General features: G+C 47.0%; 2 long non-coding RNA genes across 3 annotated transcripts in view; both read left to right on the forward strand.

The window, feature by feature from the left end:
- Positions 1–17,624, forward strand: part of LOC110740468 — a 157,038-nt gene that overhangs the window by 110,447 nt on the left and 28,967 nt on the right. The gene's annotated exons all lie outside the window — the stretch shown is intronic.
- On the forward strand, positions 7,509–17,213 carry LOC110740479. Its single transcript, XR_002515050.2, has 2 exons — positions 7,509–17,025; positions 17,121–17,213. It is a non-coding gene; the product is annotated as an uncharacterized LOC110740479 (long non-coding RNA).

The following is a 17,624-nucleotide window of genomic DNA, read 5'->3' on the forward strand; positions in this document are numbered from 1 at the left end:
AGACCGTGCAATAAAACAAAGCGACATCATCAATGCCAAGCCATGGTCTGCCCTGAGCCATGGCAGCGTTTCCACTGAGCGAGCTGCCTTCCAAGGAGGATGCTCTCTGCTGTGCGGTGCTGACATCTGCTGTCACCAGCCGGCTCAGGGGTGACAACCAGTCACACTGCAATGACCTCCTCCCATGTCCCTCCAAACATCTTCGGAGTGAAAGGGAGTCTCCAGTTATGTGCTCTCTTTTTCCTTTCCAAACCTGACGATGTTCAGTAATTAATGGCATATTTTGAATATGCCAGGGAGATGAACAACAGCACATGTAAATGCAAACCTGAAGCCGGGGCTCCTTCCACACCAGCAGTCGGTAGACTTGCCATAAAGGAGAGGAGATTATTTTGCCCTGCTGAGAAAGATCCTTTTTGTTCAAGGGGGAGAAAAGTTTTTGACAGTATGTGCTGCTGCAGAAGCATCTCGGCAAGTCCTTTATTAAAATTTATTTATCATCTTTTATTAATGAGATTTGGTTCGGGGAGACTATCTTGTGGAAGAATTAAACTCCTGCCTTCAAAGCCAGTTTTCAACAGTAGGCTGGGATTTGGCGATGGGTGACTCAGCAGCAAAGCGGATAGGAAACAGTCAAGAGACAAACAGTGCAGACGCGTGCCGAGGTCCACATTTCCCCTGCCTGTGGTCCCCGCCCCAGCATCTTGGTGCGGTGTCCTAGCTAAGAATGTGGTCTTTGGAGTCCTGCTAACATGGATTTAAATCTGATCTCTACCCCTTCCTCCTGTGTCACCTTGAGCAAGCCTCAGTTTCTCCATCTGTAAAATGACATTGTTCCAGGGAGAATCAAATGAGATAATCCTTGCAGAGTCCAGCACACAGCCGCCTACACACGGTAAGTCTCAGCGCAGACATCCCTTAAAGTTGTGTTGCTGATAGATAAAGTCTCTGAGATCCGCAGATCTCTAGTCTTCTGAGGTCATGGCTTGCTCATGCTGCCCTTCTACTGTAGAATGAATGTTTTCCTGCAGATCCAAGTTCTCACTACGTTTGATCAAATTTAACCCATAGAATATTCACAGCAACATTATTCATAGTAATGCAAAAGTGGAAACAACCCAAATACACATGAACTGACGAATGGGTAAACAAAATGTAGTATGTCCGTATATGCTATATATGGGATATTATTATCTGGTGATAAAAAGGAATAAAGTCCTGATACCTACTGCAACATGGAGGAACCTTAAAACATCATGCTAAGTGAAAGAAGCCAGACAAAAAAGGCCACATATTATATGATTCCTTTCATATGAAATGTCCAGGATAGGGCAGTCCGTAGAGACAGAAAGCAGATTGGTGGTTGACAAGCTAGGGAAAGTGGAAATGGAGAATGACTGCTGATAGCTATGAGCTTCCATTTTAGAATGACGAAAGCGTCCCAAAATTAGATTATGAGGATACTGACACAACTGTGTCAATATAACTGAAAGCATTAAATTGTATGTTTTGAACAAGTAAACGCTTATGTTGTATAAATGAAATCTTAATAAAGCCACTAGTATAGCTGATGATGAATACCTGTCCTTCAGTGTCCATTTGTACACATAGAGTACCATGGACACTTTTATATAGAATGCATGCATTTATGTATATTGTATACAATATAGGCATTTGTAGGCATTGCCTTTTTGTTTTAACTTGCATGGGCTACTGAGTCTGAGGGCAGGGTCTTTGTGTGCTTAGAAATTCTTGATTGATCTGTGGGTCCCACCCACAGATGGAGGCCAATTTTAACTTGTCAACTGCTCAGAAGCAAGACAGAAAATTATCAGAGACTTGCACCATGACATACTTATTCAGGATAGATTAAGACAGTGGCTCCCAGATGCTAATCTGTGGATTGGTATCATTTTTAGTGATGAACTGTCTAAAAGTTAGAACCAAGTAATTAATTGTATTGTCTCAATATTAATTTATTAGTTTTGACAGTACTATGATTATGTAAGATGTCATCATTATGGGAAGCCAGGTAAAGGAGATATAGAAACTCTATTTTTGCAACTTTTCTGAAAATATAAATTTTTTTCTACAATAAAAGTTTAGTTACACAATCTACTACCCTCCCCCCCAAAAAATCCAAAAACCCACACTAACAACAGTGACAAAATAAAGACAAAGACAGAAAGACCTTGGCAGAAACTTAACATAAAAAACTCTCTTCTATTCCAAAATGATCATCTTGACATTGGTAATGTTAAATGTTCCTTTTATGGAGAGGCATTAAATGGAATTTGCATTTATTCTTTTCCAACTTGACAACATAAAAGGTGACAATTCTATGTCTCCAGAGTTGTAGCAGGTGCTATCAGATTCTGTCCCTGTTCTCAGCCAGCACTCTTCCCCTGCCTGGGTGGGATTCTCTAAAAAGTACTGTCTATCCTGTCTCCCAGAGGTCCCCAGGGAGTCTGTGCCCTAGTGGCCCACACGGGTAACCTTAAACTCTCTGCTGGGCACCCTATTGACTCCTTCCCTCCTCTGCCTTGCTTCCCCAGCCCTACTGGTGTTTGCCAGGGTTACCTCTTGCTAAAATATCTGCCCTTGGATTCCTAGCCTTGGTCTGCTCCTGGGCTACCCAAATTAAGACGTGTGGTTTGTGAAGTTGAGAATATGGGACTATTGACTAAAGCTTGAACTTAAATATGGGATACTATGTGTACATGTCATTTCCAGGATGGCCATTAGCACAGACCAAGGGGTGGTGCTAGACCCTGGGCATGGGGACTTGATTTATTGGGTTGTCACAACAAAGTATCAACAACCGAGTGACTTATAACAATGGAAATTTAGTATACCATCTCACAGTTCTGGAGGGTAGAAGTTGGAAATCCAGGTGCAGGCAAGGCCATGCTCTCTTGGAAGGCTCTAGGGGAGGATCCTTCCTTGCCTCTTCAGCTGCTGGTGTTTGATGGCAACTCATGGCTTTCCTTGGCTTGCAGCTGTGTGGCTTCGATCTCTGTCTCTGTGGTCACACAGTGTTCTCCATGCATCCCTCTGGGCTTCCCTCTTCTTATAAGGACACTAGCTGTACTGGATTAAGAGCCCACTCTACACTGACCTCATTGTAGGTTAACCAATTACATATGCAATAGTCCTGCTTCCAAATAAGGCCCCATTGTGAGGTTCCAGGAAGGACCTCAGAATCTTTGAGGGACATGATTCTATCCAGTGCAGGATGCAGAGAGAAAGACATCAACAAGACCCTGCCTCAAGGCACTTATAGACAAATAGGTGCGTATGTGTGTGTGTGTGCAGATTTTAACTAAACAAATAGTAGCCAATGGATAATTACAAAGATACAGACTTTTTGAAAAGGATACTGTGAGCTCACATGAGAAAGCAAGGTGGCCCAGCCAGAAGAGGTGGAGGCGAGAAAGTGCAGGAACCCAGATGAAGGAGAGGAGCAGCCCTGGGTGGACATCAGCAGGTGTTCACCTCCCGCCTGAGGCCAGGAGCTGTATTCTCACTGGTTGTGCATTGAAATTATTTTAAAGGCCCTGGAAGGACTGGGAGCCAGGGAGAGAGAAGGGGCAGAAAGAAGAGAACATGTAGGGTTTAGCAGGTGCACTGGATGGAGGATGGAGAAACACCCAGACCAGTGACCTACATACAGCAAGATCAGCAAGATCTTCTAGGAGCTTCCAGGAGACATGCCCCACCCCACAGATAGACTTAGTTCTATGAACACGGGGTCCAAGGAGGACCCACAGGCACCTGGGCATGCTAATGTAGGGTGGCCTCTACAGAGCCCTTGCTGCATCTGGTTTAGGTCAGCTCAGAGACAAAAATGTCCAGAGTGGAGGTGGGGGGAGAGGAGAGAGGAATGGGAGGGGTAAAAGGGCAAGGGAACTGGAGAGAATAGGAAGAGAGTGAGGAGAGAGGGAGACGGATGCATGGATGGGAAAGGAGAAGAAAAGGTAGAAGGCTGGATGGAGAACATCTCTCTGTAGACGAAGAAGAGGGGAGGAAGAATGAGGAGAGAGGAGGGGAGAAAGAACTGAGGCGAGGGGAGAGAGAGAGGGTAGAAAGGAGGGAAAGACAGATATGGAGAGAGAAACGGAGACACAGAGACAGAGACAGAGGTGGAGAGAGATGGAGAAAGAGAGCGATAGGGAGAGGGAGATTTCTTTCAAGAGAGCAGAGTGCGCTCCCTATCTGGAGCCTGAAGAATGGCTCTGCTCCTCCTCCTGTCTTCATCCCACCCTTTCACCTCCCTTTCCTCTCTGGAACATTCTCTGAGGTCCCCTAATGCACTTAACTATTGCCTTGCTAACCAAGGCTTGCACTGGCTGACCGAAAACCACATCAGCGGTTTCACCCAGTAAAACCACGTTCAGCATTCAACTTCCAACCATAAGTGGCGTAAGTAATAGCATCGGACCCCCCTTTGCTGGAGGGGCTTCCTGACAATTCGTTCTCTCTGAGATGTTGAGACTGATTGCCTGGGAAAGACAATGAAATCACATGGGAAGTCCTATTATTGGGGTGAACCGCGTGACTCACTGGCTGCACAGCAGTGCAGGGGTATGGGGCATTAGATTTGGGACTCTCTGGGAAGCATTAGATATGAAATTACTTTGCATGATGCAGCTCAGACGTTAACAGTGCAATGCTCGGGACTACATGATTCAGTGAGAAAATATAAATGGAAAATTACTGGAGCTGAAATTTTATTGCAAAGTTATTTATCTTTGTTATTACTTTCTGAATCCTTTTGTGCTTTTTGTTCACAGCGACGGATAGAGGCACTCTTACTTACACTTTAAGTAGAGATTAGGAGGGGAAAATATTCCTCACTGTACCACAAAATACAGATTAAGTCTCAGCCCAGGCCTCTGATTTCTCCCATTACAATGAAATGTCTAGAAACTGAAATAATAACAATAAAAAAAGTTTTGTAGTCTTTTCCGCAGGCAATTCACATGGCTTCCTATTGATGCCATTTAGCCTTTCTTATTAGAATATTAATGGCAAAAATAGAACTCTGATGGAGACGTGGCCTGGGATTTCATAATTGCACAGACTCCAGCTTGTAACCCAGGTATTCAGAAGACGGGGCTGGGAATTTTGTTAAATTAGACCCATAAGATAACACCAAGATCAATAATCTAAATAGCCACCCTTTACTTTTTCAAAGAGCTCTATTATGTTTAGGATGGTCACCAATATTCTCTTCTTTGATTATTTTTTAAACTGCATATGGTTTTTATTAAAAGAAAAACTAATTTTTCTTATAAAATAAGAACATATATTGCAAAATATATGTATACATAAACATACACATTTAAGAGTTTCAACAAAAGATTTTTTGTTTTTACATTCATTATCATGCAAGAATTTGCTGCTATATTCAGCGAGAAAGAAATAAGGGTTTTCCTTTTGTAATTCTCTTCTCTGGTTTTTACAGTCATGCCGTAAGGGCCCAGAGACTGTGTCACTGTTGTGCCAATAGAGTGCAGGGCCCTTCAAAGGGAGGTTTGTGGGCCAGCAGCACCCAAGGTAACCCTGGGGAGCTTGTCAGAGGAATTCAAAATGTGCATTCTCAGCCCCCACCCTGGACCTTTGTGGTGGGGCCCAGGAATCTGTGTTTTAACAATGGCGGTTCAAGGTGGACATGTTTGGATACAGAGGCCTTTTCACTGATGATGTTGCCACTGGATGGGAATTAGGATGTTGTGTCTGGAGTCAAATTGCCTGGGTTCAAACCCCAGCCCCACCACTCTGACCCTTAACTCTGTGGTATCAGGTAAGTTATTTTTTCACTCATTTATTTATTTGAGACAGAGTTTCACTCTTGTTGCCCAGGCTGAAGTGTAATGGCACGATTTTGGCTCACTGTAACCTCTGCCTCCAGATTCAAGCGATTCTCCTGCCTAAGCCTCCCAAGTAGCTAAGATTACAGGTGCCTGCCACCACGCCTGGCTAATTTTTGTATTTGCAGTAGAGACGGGGTTTCACCATGTTGGCCAGGCTGGTCTTGAACTCTTGACCTCAGGTGATCCACCTGCCTCGGCCTCTCAAAGTGCTGGGATTACAGGCACGAGCCACTGCTTACTTGCTTATCTTAAAATAACGCCTTGGCAGTGGGGTGAGGTGCAGCAGGGGACATTTTGGAGTGCTTGCAAGTGTGTATCCTCATTCTCTGTTAATCCCAGAGGGCTCTCCTCCTAAGCACCCCACCAGCCAGAGGGGTCTGAGATACCTGTGAGAAGTAATTCAACACATCTTTCACATATGGGCCAATTTGCTGGTCTAAATTAAATTAGAGTGACAAGGACACCTGCTTGGAGAGTGAGTTCTAAAGCCCCAGGAATTAGGTGACATCTTGAGCTGGGGTGAAGCAAGGCAAGTGGGATGGGGAGAGATGGCTGGCTCCTGCAGGAGCGAGGCTAAGGGAGGAAGGCAGGGCTGCCTGGCAGCCCGCATGTTCTAGTAGTGGCCACGTGAGATGTCTGTCCCACAGGGGCTTATAGCACCTTGCGCTCCCTCAAAGGGCGGTGTCTCATGTCCCCTCTGTTAGGCTCTGGGTGGGCTTTTGTGACAGCTTTGAGAATGTTCTGGAAGAGATGCTACTGGGCTTCTGGGCTCCCAGGCCCCCTTAGAGAAAGTGGTGCAGCTTCTCATTGGCTCTGTCTGTCTCCGAACACACCCCTTTTGGAACCCTCTGGAAAGAAAGACACTGAGCAACCAAATAACATCTTTTGACACTAATTTTCTCAGACCATTTTTCTAGAGATGGTGAAATTGCCCCTGCAATGGATCAAGCAATAGATAAAAATATTGGTCCAGTGTTTGAGGAGGATGATAGGATGTTCTTTGGCTGAACGCTCTCTTTCCTTCTCTCTCTTTTCCTTTCCTTCTTCTTCTTTCTCACTCTCTCTTCTCCCCATTCCCACTCTCTCCCCTAGGTTCTCTTATCTCTCTGTCTCCCTCTTACCCTCTTTGCCACTGGGCTCTCTTTACATGTTGCTCTTCTAGAGAAGTAATCCCAGTGTAAGGTATATTGAGAAGTTTTCAACGGTTTTCCTCTCAGAACCCTGTTCATGGGGTCTAGCAGAGCATGCACCCCAAGAATCATGATTCTTAGGATTTTAAATACTAACATTTGCGGGCGAAGGCCTTGTTTCTGTGCTATCAAGTAATATTTCTGTGGACACAGACAAGCGCGCGCGCGCACACACACACACCCCATTGCAGTACTTACGTGCACGCCCACCTTCTTCCAGGAGGAAGAAAGGAAAGGGAAGGAAGCTTTTTCTCCATTGCCCAAGTTCGTTGATATTTATATTAGTCTGTTCTCACATTGCTATAAAGAACTGCCCAAGATGGGATAAATTCATAAAGGAAAAAGGTCTAATTGACTCACAGTTCCGCATGACTGGGGAGACCTCAGGACACTTACAATCACGGTGGAATGCACCTCTTCACAGGGTGGCAGGAGAGAGAATGAGCAACGAGCAAAGGGGGAAGCCCCTTATAAAATCATTCTATGAGAACTCACTCACTATCACAATAACAGCATGAAGGAAACCAGCCCTGTGATTCGATTATCTCCACCTGGTCCCTCCCTTACATGAGGGGATTATTACAATTCAAGGTGAGATTTGGGTGGGGACACAGAGAAACCACATCAATATTGATTTCTTATGTACTGATTTTCTAAATTCCTAGAATTCATTTGGGCCTTGTACTGCCTTTTGGTGCAGGTTTAACCACAGTCTTGACTGTGTTAGGAAAAGTCTCCTGATTCCATGGACTCAGCCTTGCAAAAATGGTCTCCTCTATATTTTTATCCAGTTCTTTAGAGTAGGCATGGGCTTTTATTGATTGACACATCTTTATAAAAAGACTCTTCTCCTTTCATCCCTCCCCTGAAACACATCTTTCTCTTGAAATTTCATAAATTTCTGGTTATATTTAGTAATAATAGCAAAAATAGCAGTGATGATAGCAGTAGAGTTGTAGTAATTGATCCATATGCTAAAATTTTATGATGTGCCACGTTTTTCTTTAACATGTATAAACTCCCTGATTCTTTGGGAAGTCACTCAGTGGGTTTGGGATGAGGCTAACTGCCCGTCTTCCCATCAGGGGAGACAAGTTCAATCAGCACAGGCCATCCCCTGGTCTTGGGATTTGTGTAAGGATGAGCATGAGACCCCAAATGCCCCATAAGAATAGGTCATGGGGGTGAGGTAGGAGAGAAGGTCTTCTGCTGTGAGATCAGAACTGTAAACTTCATGGAAGCGGGGGCTTTGTGCTTGTCCCTCCCTCTCATGGAGAAAACACTGTCTGGACATGAGGTGATCCCCAGGAAAGCAGTCCAGGAGGCAAGGGAGGGGACATGTCAAGAACATTTGAACACAGAGTCAGCCTCGCTTCAGTTCCATGTGTCTCATGAAATTCCATTTACATGAGCTAGCATTTTTTCTGTAACTCAGATTGAGTTCAGTTCTGTCATTTACAATCAGAGTCCTGGTAGTACAATTACTATGGCCATTTCATTGATAGCAAGCTGCAACTCAGAGAGCGGAGGTCATCTCCTCCAGGTCCCAGAGCTGCTATGCGGCTGAGCTGCAGTTCAGAGCCAGGTGACTCAGCTTGCAAGCCTGTGCTCCTCACCTCCATGGCACGCTTCTCCCAGGCTAGCACTGAATCATCGGAAGGACTCCTTAAGACACGGATGGGGGACCCACCCCAGAGGTCTTGAATCAGCAGGTCTGGGGAAGGGGCTGAGAATTGACCTTTCTATCAAGTTCCCCAGTGATGCTGATGCTGCTGGTGTGCGTACCATGTTCTGGAACCTCTGCTCCCTGCTCTACTGCCTTCTGAATGGAGCCCTAGAGCTCAGCTCCCAGCTGTGGGCATGGCAGCCACTGAGGAGTGTTGCTTTAAGGTAATGAGTTAACACTCTAAGAAGGTGCATGGTGAGTAGGCTGACCATCTCTCTCTGTTATTGAACAAAACATTGCTAAGCCCTGGATTTTCTCAGCTGTAAATCACTGAAATCTGAATAAAATTACCCCTATAATGAATCAATCAGTAGATTAAAATATTGGCCCAGTGTTCAGGAAGGACTGAAGGATGCTCATTGAGCTCTCTCTTTCCTTCTCTCTCTCTTCTCCCAACCCACACTCCCTCCCCAACGTGTTCTCTTCTCCGTCTTTCTCCCTGCCTCCCTCTCTGTTGCTGGGCTCCCTTTATGCATTGCTTTTACTCTGTACCAGCACAGGTGGGCTCTTGGCATGTGACAGGGCAGCCAGCTGGGCAGCTCCATGCTGTGGGGTGATCTTCTCTGGTGGCATCAACAGATATGCATGCCAGAGGAGGCTCTGAATAACTGGGCCTTGGTTTGGACCCACCTCAGTCATGCTGTGGGCAGAGGGAGGCTGTGTCACCAGAAGAAAGGAGAGGGCTGGAAAGACAAACAGCAAAAAGATTTCCCTGGATCATCCTGGCCCAATGTAATCATGAGTCATTAAAACTGGGGGAAGGTGGAAGAGTGCTCAGAGGGTTGAGACAGGAGAGGAAGGAGAAGAGATTCAAAGCATGAAGAGACTCAACTCAGCACTCCTGGCTGGGATGATGGAGGAAGGGGGCTACAAGCCAAGAAATGTAGCCTCCCTCTAGACGCTGGGCAGGGTCCGCAGCTGACAGCAAGGAGACCGGACCGTGGTCTTGCAACAGTGAGGAACTGTGTTCCACTAACGCAGTGAGCAGGCGAGGAAGTAGGTTCTCTCCAGAGCCTCTAGAGAGAAACCACAGTCCTAAGACACCTTGATTTTAGACCTGTGAGACCTATGCCGGCCCTCTTACTGCCACAGGGTGAGATAGGAAATTGGTGGTGTTTCAGTCACTGAATTTGTGGCAATGGGTTATAGCAACAATGGAAAACTATGGAAGAACCAAAGACCCCACTTGTATCAAACCAAGAGAGAGAAGCCCTGTTGCAAACCCTGGCTCATTACCTCACCTGCAGAGTCCATCATCCTCCCTGAGGTGCCGTTTCCTTGCCTTTAAAATAGAAATAACAGAGCAACCAACCTCCGAGGGTTACTCTTTTAATTGAATAACATTATTCTGGTAAGGCATGCAGCACATGCTAGGTGTTCAATAATTGTTAAATTATGAAGAAGAACCGAGAGAAAAAAAGAGAAAGAAGCTCCTTTGATATTTTTTGGACTTTTAAAAATAAACTGGGTCAAAAAGAAATACAGCTTGAATATATGTTGCAGACTAATTCAGTTTTGAAGTCTTTTGGGAGCTTTTATATTTTCATCTCTATAAAATTGTAGAGTGCTGAAAATACTCCCAAATACATTAAAATTTCATTAGAAGGTGCTATATGGGGCCACACCTTATTTTTCTTGAAAGGAAAGGAATGTGAAGGGGAGGGAACCAGAAACACATCATTTCAAAATTCCACTTCCAAATGCATCTATTTTGTGACATTTAAAATCGCAGATGCAAATTCCTTGGCTATAGTGTCACAGCAAGTTGAAAAACAAGCACATTAACATGGAATTATTTCTGTATTAAAAGGTTAACCTTGTCGGTGCTCAAATGTGCATGCTTCCCATTTCTTATGGCTGGGTGTGTGGTTTTTCTCTTGCATGACATTTTCCTATCACACAAAACAACCTTGACCCAACTCTTTTATTCTTGCTCAACTTTCCTGTCTTTTAGGACGGACATAGAACCTTGGAGTCTTGGGGTTGGAGTCCTGTATCCACCACCAACCAGGCGGGGCTGTGGGCTGGTTATTCAGCCTCTGTGATTCTCCGTGCTGGCACCTGTAAAGTGGGGACAGCAGTGGAACTATCTGACTGATTGGGTGGTTGGAGGATGGGACAAGAGAACGCCTAGAATGCACTCAGCAGAGTAGCCCCTGAAACTCACGGCTGTAAGTGTTCTCATCGCCTCCGCTCACCCCCTTAACAGCTCTGGCACCGAGTATCTAACCCAGGCTTGTGTTTATTCACTCCAGCATCGCATAAGTGAATGTCATTCAAGGTCTCTGGATCTTATCAGCCTGTCTTACTTCTCAGCTCCTAGGTGCTCTGCCCATTGATTTGTTGCTGCTATTCTAGGAGGGTGTGCATTCAAAAATATTTATCATTCTTCCGCTGCCCACCCTACCTCCCACACCTTGACTATCCGGGGATGAGGGCTTATCCTCAGATCACTGGTCAGGGCCAAGCCCACACACATGCAGTATGCAATTGTCCTTTACTCATTGGTTTATTAACAGAAAATCATTTTCTAACTCACTATTACAATAACAATGATTATTGCAATTGAATTGCAATTCAACGTGTCTTACAGTGTTTCAATGGTTATTTTTATTTCGCAGTTACCAGTATTGCTAATAACTCATAAGGGGTTGCAGTCATCACCCACCCCTATTAGCTTCAAGCTGTCTGCAGCAGATGGGAGGAGGAGTCCTTGGGGGGCGGAGAGGCTTTAGCAATCCCCTTGTCTGAGTCTCATCCAGGGAGTCAGTTTCTGTTTGATTCCTGTACTCGTCCCTCTGCCACTTCCACCTGTCCAGGGCTTCTGAGGAACTGTCAGGTACGGAGGCACCTCAGACCTGTCAGGACATTCTGTCTGACTTGACATCTGACTTGACATCTGCCCTTTCTTCTGAGGGGCCAAGGTCAGGCAGTGGAAGGAGAGCTGGCTGCCTGTTGCTCTGCACAGGGAGGCTGAGCCCACTTCAGATCACCTCTCTCCAAAGCTCAGGCCACTTAAGATGTGAACACAGAAAACCTGTAAGAACCTTTCTCAGGGGATGTGGGGTCTCTGAGTTGGGATTTCTCTTGAGGTAAGGATTTGAGTGATTGAAGGAAACACCAATTAGAGAGTGGGGAAGGGAGACAGGGAGGGAAGGAGGTTGATTCCTTGAAGGTGCATCCTCAAGCTATATTCCATGAGGCAACTGACCCCGCTTGCAGCCTCTGCGGCACCATGAGGGATGAGGAGAAAAATGTCTCTGCACTGTCCTGGGGGAGGTGTGGGAAAGCAAGGGCTCATCTGCAGCCTCCACCCATCCTGGGCCACGGCTGCTCCCATTACCGATTCTGGACTCAGGCAGAGCTGCGAGTGCCCCCCAGGTAGCAGCCTTCCCCTGTTTGGAGGAGGCTCCTCACCTGTCTCCAGCCAGTTCTTCCTTCAACCTGATGTTTGGTGCTCCTGGCAACTTGACGTCCGACCTCCTGGCTATCGTGGTGGCGGTGACAGAGAGAGGGCTTAACAGAATCTCCGTGTAGGAAAGAATCTTACAGGGTGAGCATTAGGTATGTAAAGGGAGGGTGTTTACTGCAAACTGCAGGTGCACTGATGCCCGTGTATGTCTGTAGCCACTGTCCTTCTTACCTGGAGGGAGCCCAGGAGAGAGATGGTCAGGGCAGAAGTCTGTCTGTGGCTGAGTCAGTACCTCGGGTGGGAAGAAGCTGATGAGATCCTTCCTGGGCAGCTCCTGCCCCTCTCCAGCCTAAGTGTAAGTGATTTGGAGCCCAGGCACTGCCCCTCTCCAGCCTAAGTGTAAGTGATTTGGATGTGTGTAAGTGTAAGTGCTGTGAGATGAAACTGCTATGATGATGAAACTGCTCAGGGCTGGAGGGGGTGACTGGAGATTAGGTGGGGCAAGCCCAGGCACTGGCTGCGGAGGGGGGGTCACTTTCTCCTCATCTCCGTCTGGAGCTCCCTGAAAATGCTGACAGGAAGATGCAGGATGTTGCAGTCCCTGCTGGGCTGGGGCAGCCCAGTGTGGCCTCTCCAAGTGGAGGTCCAGGCTGCTGTGCAGTCAGGAGGGAGAAGTCTAGGTGGACGGATGGGGCCGTGGCCTCGAGCTGGTGGACAGGCACCTGGGAAGAACTCCTATCAGGACACTCAGAAATTTCTGGGGCCACTTTGAGGATCCTAATTTCATCAATCAGGCCAGTAGGTAGATACTAGTGGAGGGTGTCTACCCACCACCAGGCTGTCAGCCTACCCATTAGGAAACACCGGGAAAGCCCAGTTGGTGGACAGGCTATAGAATAACAAGCCTCAAGATTAAGGAATTGTCTTATATTAAAAGGAGGCTAAAGAGACATGAGAAGTAAAGGCACCAAGTGACCTTGGACTGGATCCTGTGCAGGAAAGAAAATCCTATCAAGGACATTATTAGGACAATTGAAAAAATTGGAATACGATCTGTCATTGAGATTTTTGTATTAATGTTATATTTTCTGAAGTTAGTGACTGTGCTGCGAATATGTAATGAGTCTTGTTCTTAGGGTGTAGACACTGAACATCATGGAGAAATGGGCACGGTGGGTGCCACCTGCCTAAAAATGACTCTGAAACACAAGCTTGCACACATACACCTGTGCATATATGGAAAACTTGGCAAAATGTTAAAAATTAGTGAATCTGGGTAAAAGGTGTATTGGAGATCTTTGTACTATTCTGGCAAATTCTTTTATAACTTTGAAAATAATTTCAAAATAGAACATTTCTTAAAAAGGTATTTTGAACTTATGTTTTAGTTACAACTTAGGCCAGAATAGCACACCCATAGGTGCACACATAGGATTGTCTCCCTGAAAGTAAACAGCCCCCTACCCCCATTACTCCTACCCCCCACCCCACCTCCTCACCCAGCGTGGTTCATGGAGCACCCAGGCAACCCCATGCAGACGCCAGCATTCTGGTGCGTCCTTTCTGGAACTCTGATTTGGGACTCGTGCTCGAAACAGCCAATTGCGTTTTCTTCTGTCTTTATCCTCTTATTCCACGCGACCTCTTTTGCTGTTTGCTCTGAAGCTGACCCTTACTGAGCCCCAAGGCTCCTCCAAATGAACCATGACTGTGTCACATGGCCTGTATTTTAAGCCAGATTCTTCCTAACATACTTGCAAAATTGGGTGAAAATTTGTCCAGTCCTTTTGGCATAATGTCATGAAAGAAACTTAATTTTTTGCTAGAGTGAGCCTGTCAGGCAGGGGCAAGGAGGTTACAGGAAGGCTATGGCTCACCCGCAGACTCTCCTGGGGAAGCCGATATCCAAAACGCCCAGGCACAGAAACTGTTGGATCACTTTCATCAGAGAGATGGGTGGGCAGGGGGCCAAGCACTCACCCTCAGACCCAGTGACGTTGACCCGAGGCACCTTTATATTAGAAAATGACGGGAAATAGAACAGTGCCACATAGGCAAAGCGTCTGTCCATTGGGATCAAATCAGGTGCAAAGTATAAGATATGAGAGGACCCTGTGGTGTTGCTGGGGTCTTCCTTTCTCAGTGTCTCCTTGAAGCTGAGGTCCAGGAGGGGCTGGGTCTGGCTGGATGAAGGATTTGCAGGAGAAGGAAATCTATCTCCCACCCCTAGAGGAAAGAGGGTGCTTCCAGTGGTGCAGAGTGGCAGCAGCTGGAATTAGAGCAGGCAGTGTAAGGCTGCTGCAGACACAGAAACTGAAGACACTCAAGGACACTCCCAGGGATTCATAAACACACCAGCCGGGTGTCCTCTCCACAGTCCATTTGCAGCCGGCAGAAAAACCCTCCCGATCTGCAGGGAGGAGCTTCAGAGGGACCCTGGAGAGAGTGTTGTGCTTCAGCGAGTTCACGTGAAATGATCTCTGATGGTGTTGAGAAAAGGTGAGCAGGGGACTGGCCACACTATATTAGGTTTGTAAAATTTTAATAATGTTCCTTTTAATTTGTGAAGTCAATATTTTCTTTTCTCTGTGCTGGGAAAGCTGTGCCGTGGAGGCCGACTCGGGGTCCTCTCCTCGCTGGGAGGCCGTGGCCTCTTATGTCTTATTCACTGGCTTCCTGGCAGACTCATAATGACCCCACGGACCTGCTGTGGAATGAAGCCAAAGTTGTGAGTGAGTCTGGGCGACTTATTCTCCTCTCCCAGCGCCAGGGAACTTTGGTCTCTCAGTCACTCATGGATTCAGCTGATACTTCGGAGCAGCTGTTATGGATGAGGTGCTTACAGCTCTCACGTCACTAGGTGCTGAGGTGAGAGCTGTGAGCAAAATGGCAAAGTCCCCACCGGGGGGGCAGAGGGGGCTCACGTCTAGCCAGGAGATGCGCAGGAAATAAGGGAGCAGAGAGCCCCACGGGGTGTGCTGTGAGATGAAACTGCTATGATGATGAAACTGCCCAGGGCTGGAGGGGGTGACTGGAGATTAGGTGGGGCAAGGTCTTTGGGAAAACTGCAAGGCCACCTGAGCCCAGGGGACAGGTGCCTTCAGATGAATTAGGGGTTAGGGAGTGGGAGCAGTGGAAGAGGAGCTGGGACGTAGGAAACAGTGGGAGAAGCACAGCCTGTGGGGCTTAGGAAGGGTTTTGGGCTGCATCTGAGTGACAGGAGAAGTGGGTTTGGAGACAGGAAATGACATGGTCAGAACCGTGTTTTTATAAGGAGCTTCTGATGGCGAGCAGAGATGGGGTCTGGGGTCAAGGATGGAAGTGGAGGGATGAGGCACTCAGTATCAAGGTTAGTCAAAGCATTAGAATGACCCTACTTGAATTCAGTGCCTGTGATCCTCAGTGGCTGCCCAGACCGAGCTGTGTGAGGCAGAGTGTCCCTGTTCCTTATCCGTCCCCATGAGTGGTCACGGTATTGACGACAGCGGGAAGCAGCCACACTTTGGGGATACTCTTGATGGGCTAGACCAATGCTTCTCAACAAGGGGGATTCTTCTCCACAGCAGACATCCAGCGACATCTGGGGGTGTTGTCATTGGCGCATTTGGGGGTTGTGCTCCTGGCATCTAGTGGGTGCAAGCCAGGGACGGTGCTCAGCACCCTACAGGGCGCAAGATGACCCCACTTCAGAGCAGTGTCTGACACAGAAAGTCCCCAGTGCTGAGGCTGAGAAATCTTGGGCCAGAACAGGATAAAAGGTACGCGCGCTTTGCTTCATCTCATCCTAGGAGAACTCTGTCAGGAATTATGATTCTCATTGTGTCGTTGGGGAAACTGAGACACGGAAGACTGAGCTTTCTGACGTGGCACAGCTGGGGAGTGGCCGAGCTGGGATTGGAGCCCAGGTCTGTCTGACTCTGAATTCTGTGCCTTTAACTGATGCAGAAATTCAGAACATTCACGCTGAGGTATAGCAGGGGTCCAGCACACACGGGGGCTCAAGTGCATAAAGAACCCTCTCTCTGTTTTGAGATGCAAGTTCGTCAGGACCTCCAAAACGTTGCCCCCCATCTTCCCCTGCTCCAAACTGTGTGGCGATCCCCTTGGTTTGTTCACCCTCCCCAGAGTCACTCAAAACATTGACACTGCTGCCCTGTTAGTCATCAAAATGCAGTAACGTTTTGATACTCATCAAAAATGCACCCTGCCACATTGGCACGCCAGGGGTTAAGGCATCTCAAGGTGAGGGTGGATGAGACTGAGTTCAGCAGTGAGTGACTCTGTGGGAGCCCAAACATGAAAGAGGTGGGATTCCAAATATAAAAAACACCTTCCTCCTGCCCCAGGCCCCTTTCTTTTGAGAATCCAACAGGCAGCCAGTGGTTTCCAGCATGGGGATTCCTGGACCACGCCATGTGGTAGGTGACCCCTGAAGGTTCACTGCACCTGCTGTATCTATTGGATGTGTGTGTGTATTTGAGTTGATGACTATTTTTAGGAACTCAATTCAGCAGACATGTGGATGCTTACCGCATGCATTGCCTGCACTTGCTTTTGCCTGGGTGCACCTGCTCACGCAACATCTTCATGGCAAACCCAGGGGCACATGCACCAGGGGTAGTGCAGGATCCAGCAGTGCCATCTGCACCCAGCAGACTTTCCAGGAGAAAAGACTGACTGAGCACTCAGCCATCAATGTCACCTGTAGCAGAAGGCTCTAGGGCAAAAATTCCTTTATGAGCATCGCAGCACAAGTCTTCATGGAACACCGTGAACTGGAAAAGTGGGAAGGCGGATGAAGAGCTAATTCACTGAAACAAGGTGAAGCCCCACTGACCAACCAAAATATGGAATCAAGGCTGCTACTGTTAGGACTTTCAGCTGCTGAATGATATATATTCCTCCTCCTGTTACAGATGAGACACCCAGGAATGCTCCCTTCCCCACTCAGAATCCTTTGCAAAACCACCAGGATCTTGGACAAAGAGGTAATGAAGATTTTCTGCAATAAAATAAAGGAAGAAAGAAAGAAACTTGGAATAAATCTATTTTTGCCACTTCAAGTGTGGGTTCACCTGACCCATAATTGCCATGTTCCTGCTCATTTTGCCTCTCCGCCCCCAACTATTGATTTGATTTGGGAGATAAATATGCTGCGGTGTTATTTAGAGTCAACCTGCCTCTGAGTGTGGGTTAGGGGAGTGGGGAGGAGAGAAGGTGGCACTGAGCAGAATTTTAATCAGGTTTTAGTGGTCTCTACCTGCTCATGTAACTAATCAAATACTCCTGTCCCAAGGGCAGAAATTCACACAATGCATTTCCATTAAAAAATTACTCTTTAATCAACTTCCTCCCACTCAGGGCCATCTGAGGGGCAGGAGGACCAGGCATTCTTGCCAAGGTCATCCTGATTGTGGAAG

Source organism: Papio anubis, chromosome 16, assembly GCF_008728515.1.
Source record: "Papio anubis isolate 15944 chromosome 16, Panubis1.0, whole genome shotgun sequence".
NCBI lineage: Eukaryota > Metazoa > Chordata > Mammalia > Primates > Cercopithecidae > Papio > Papio anubis.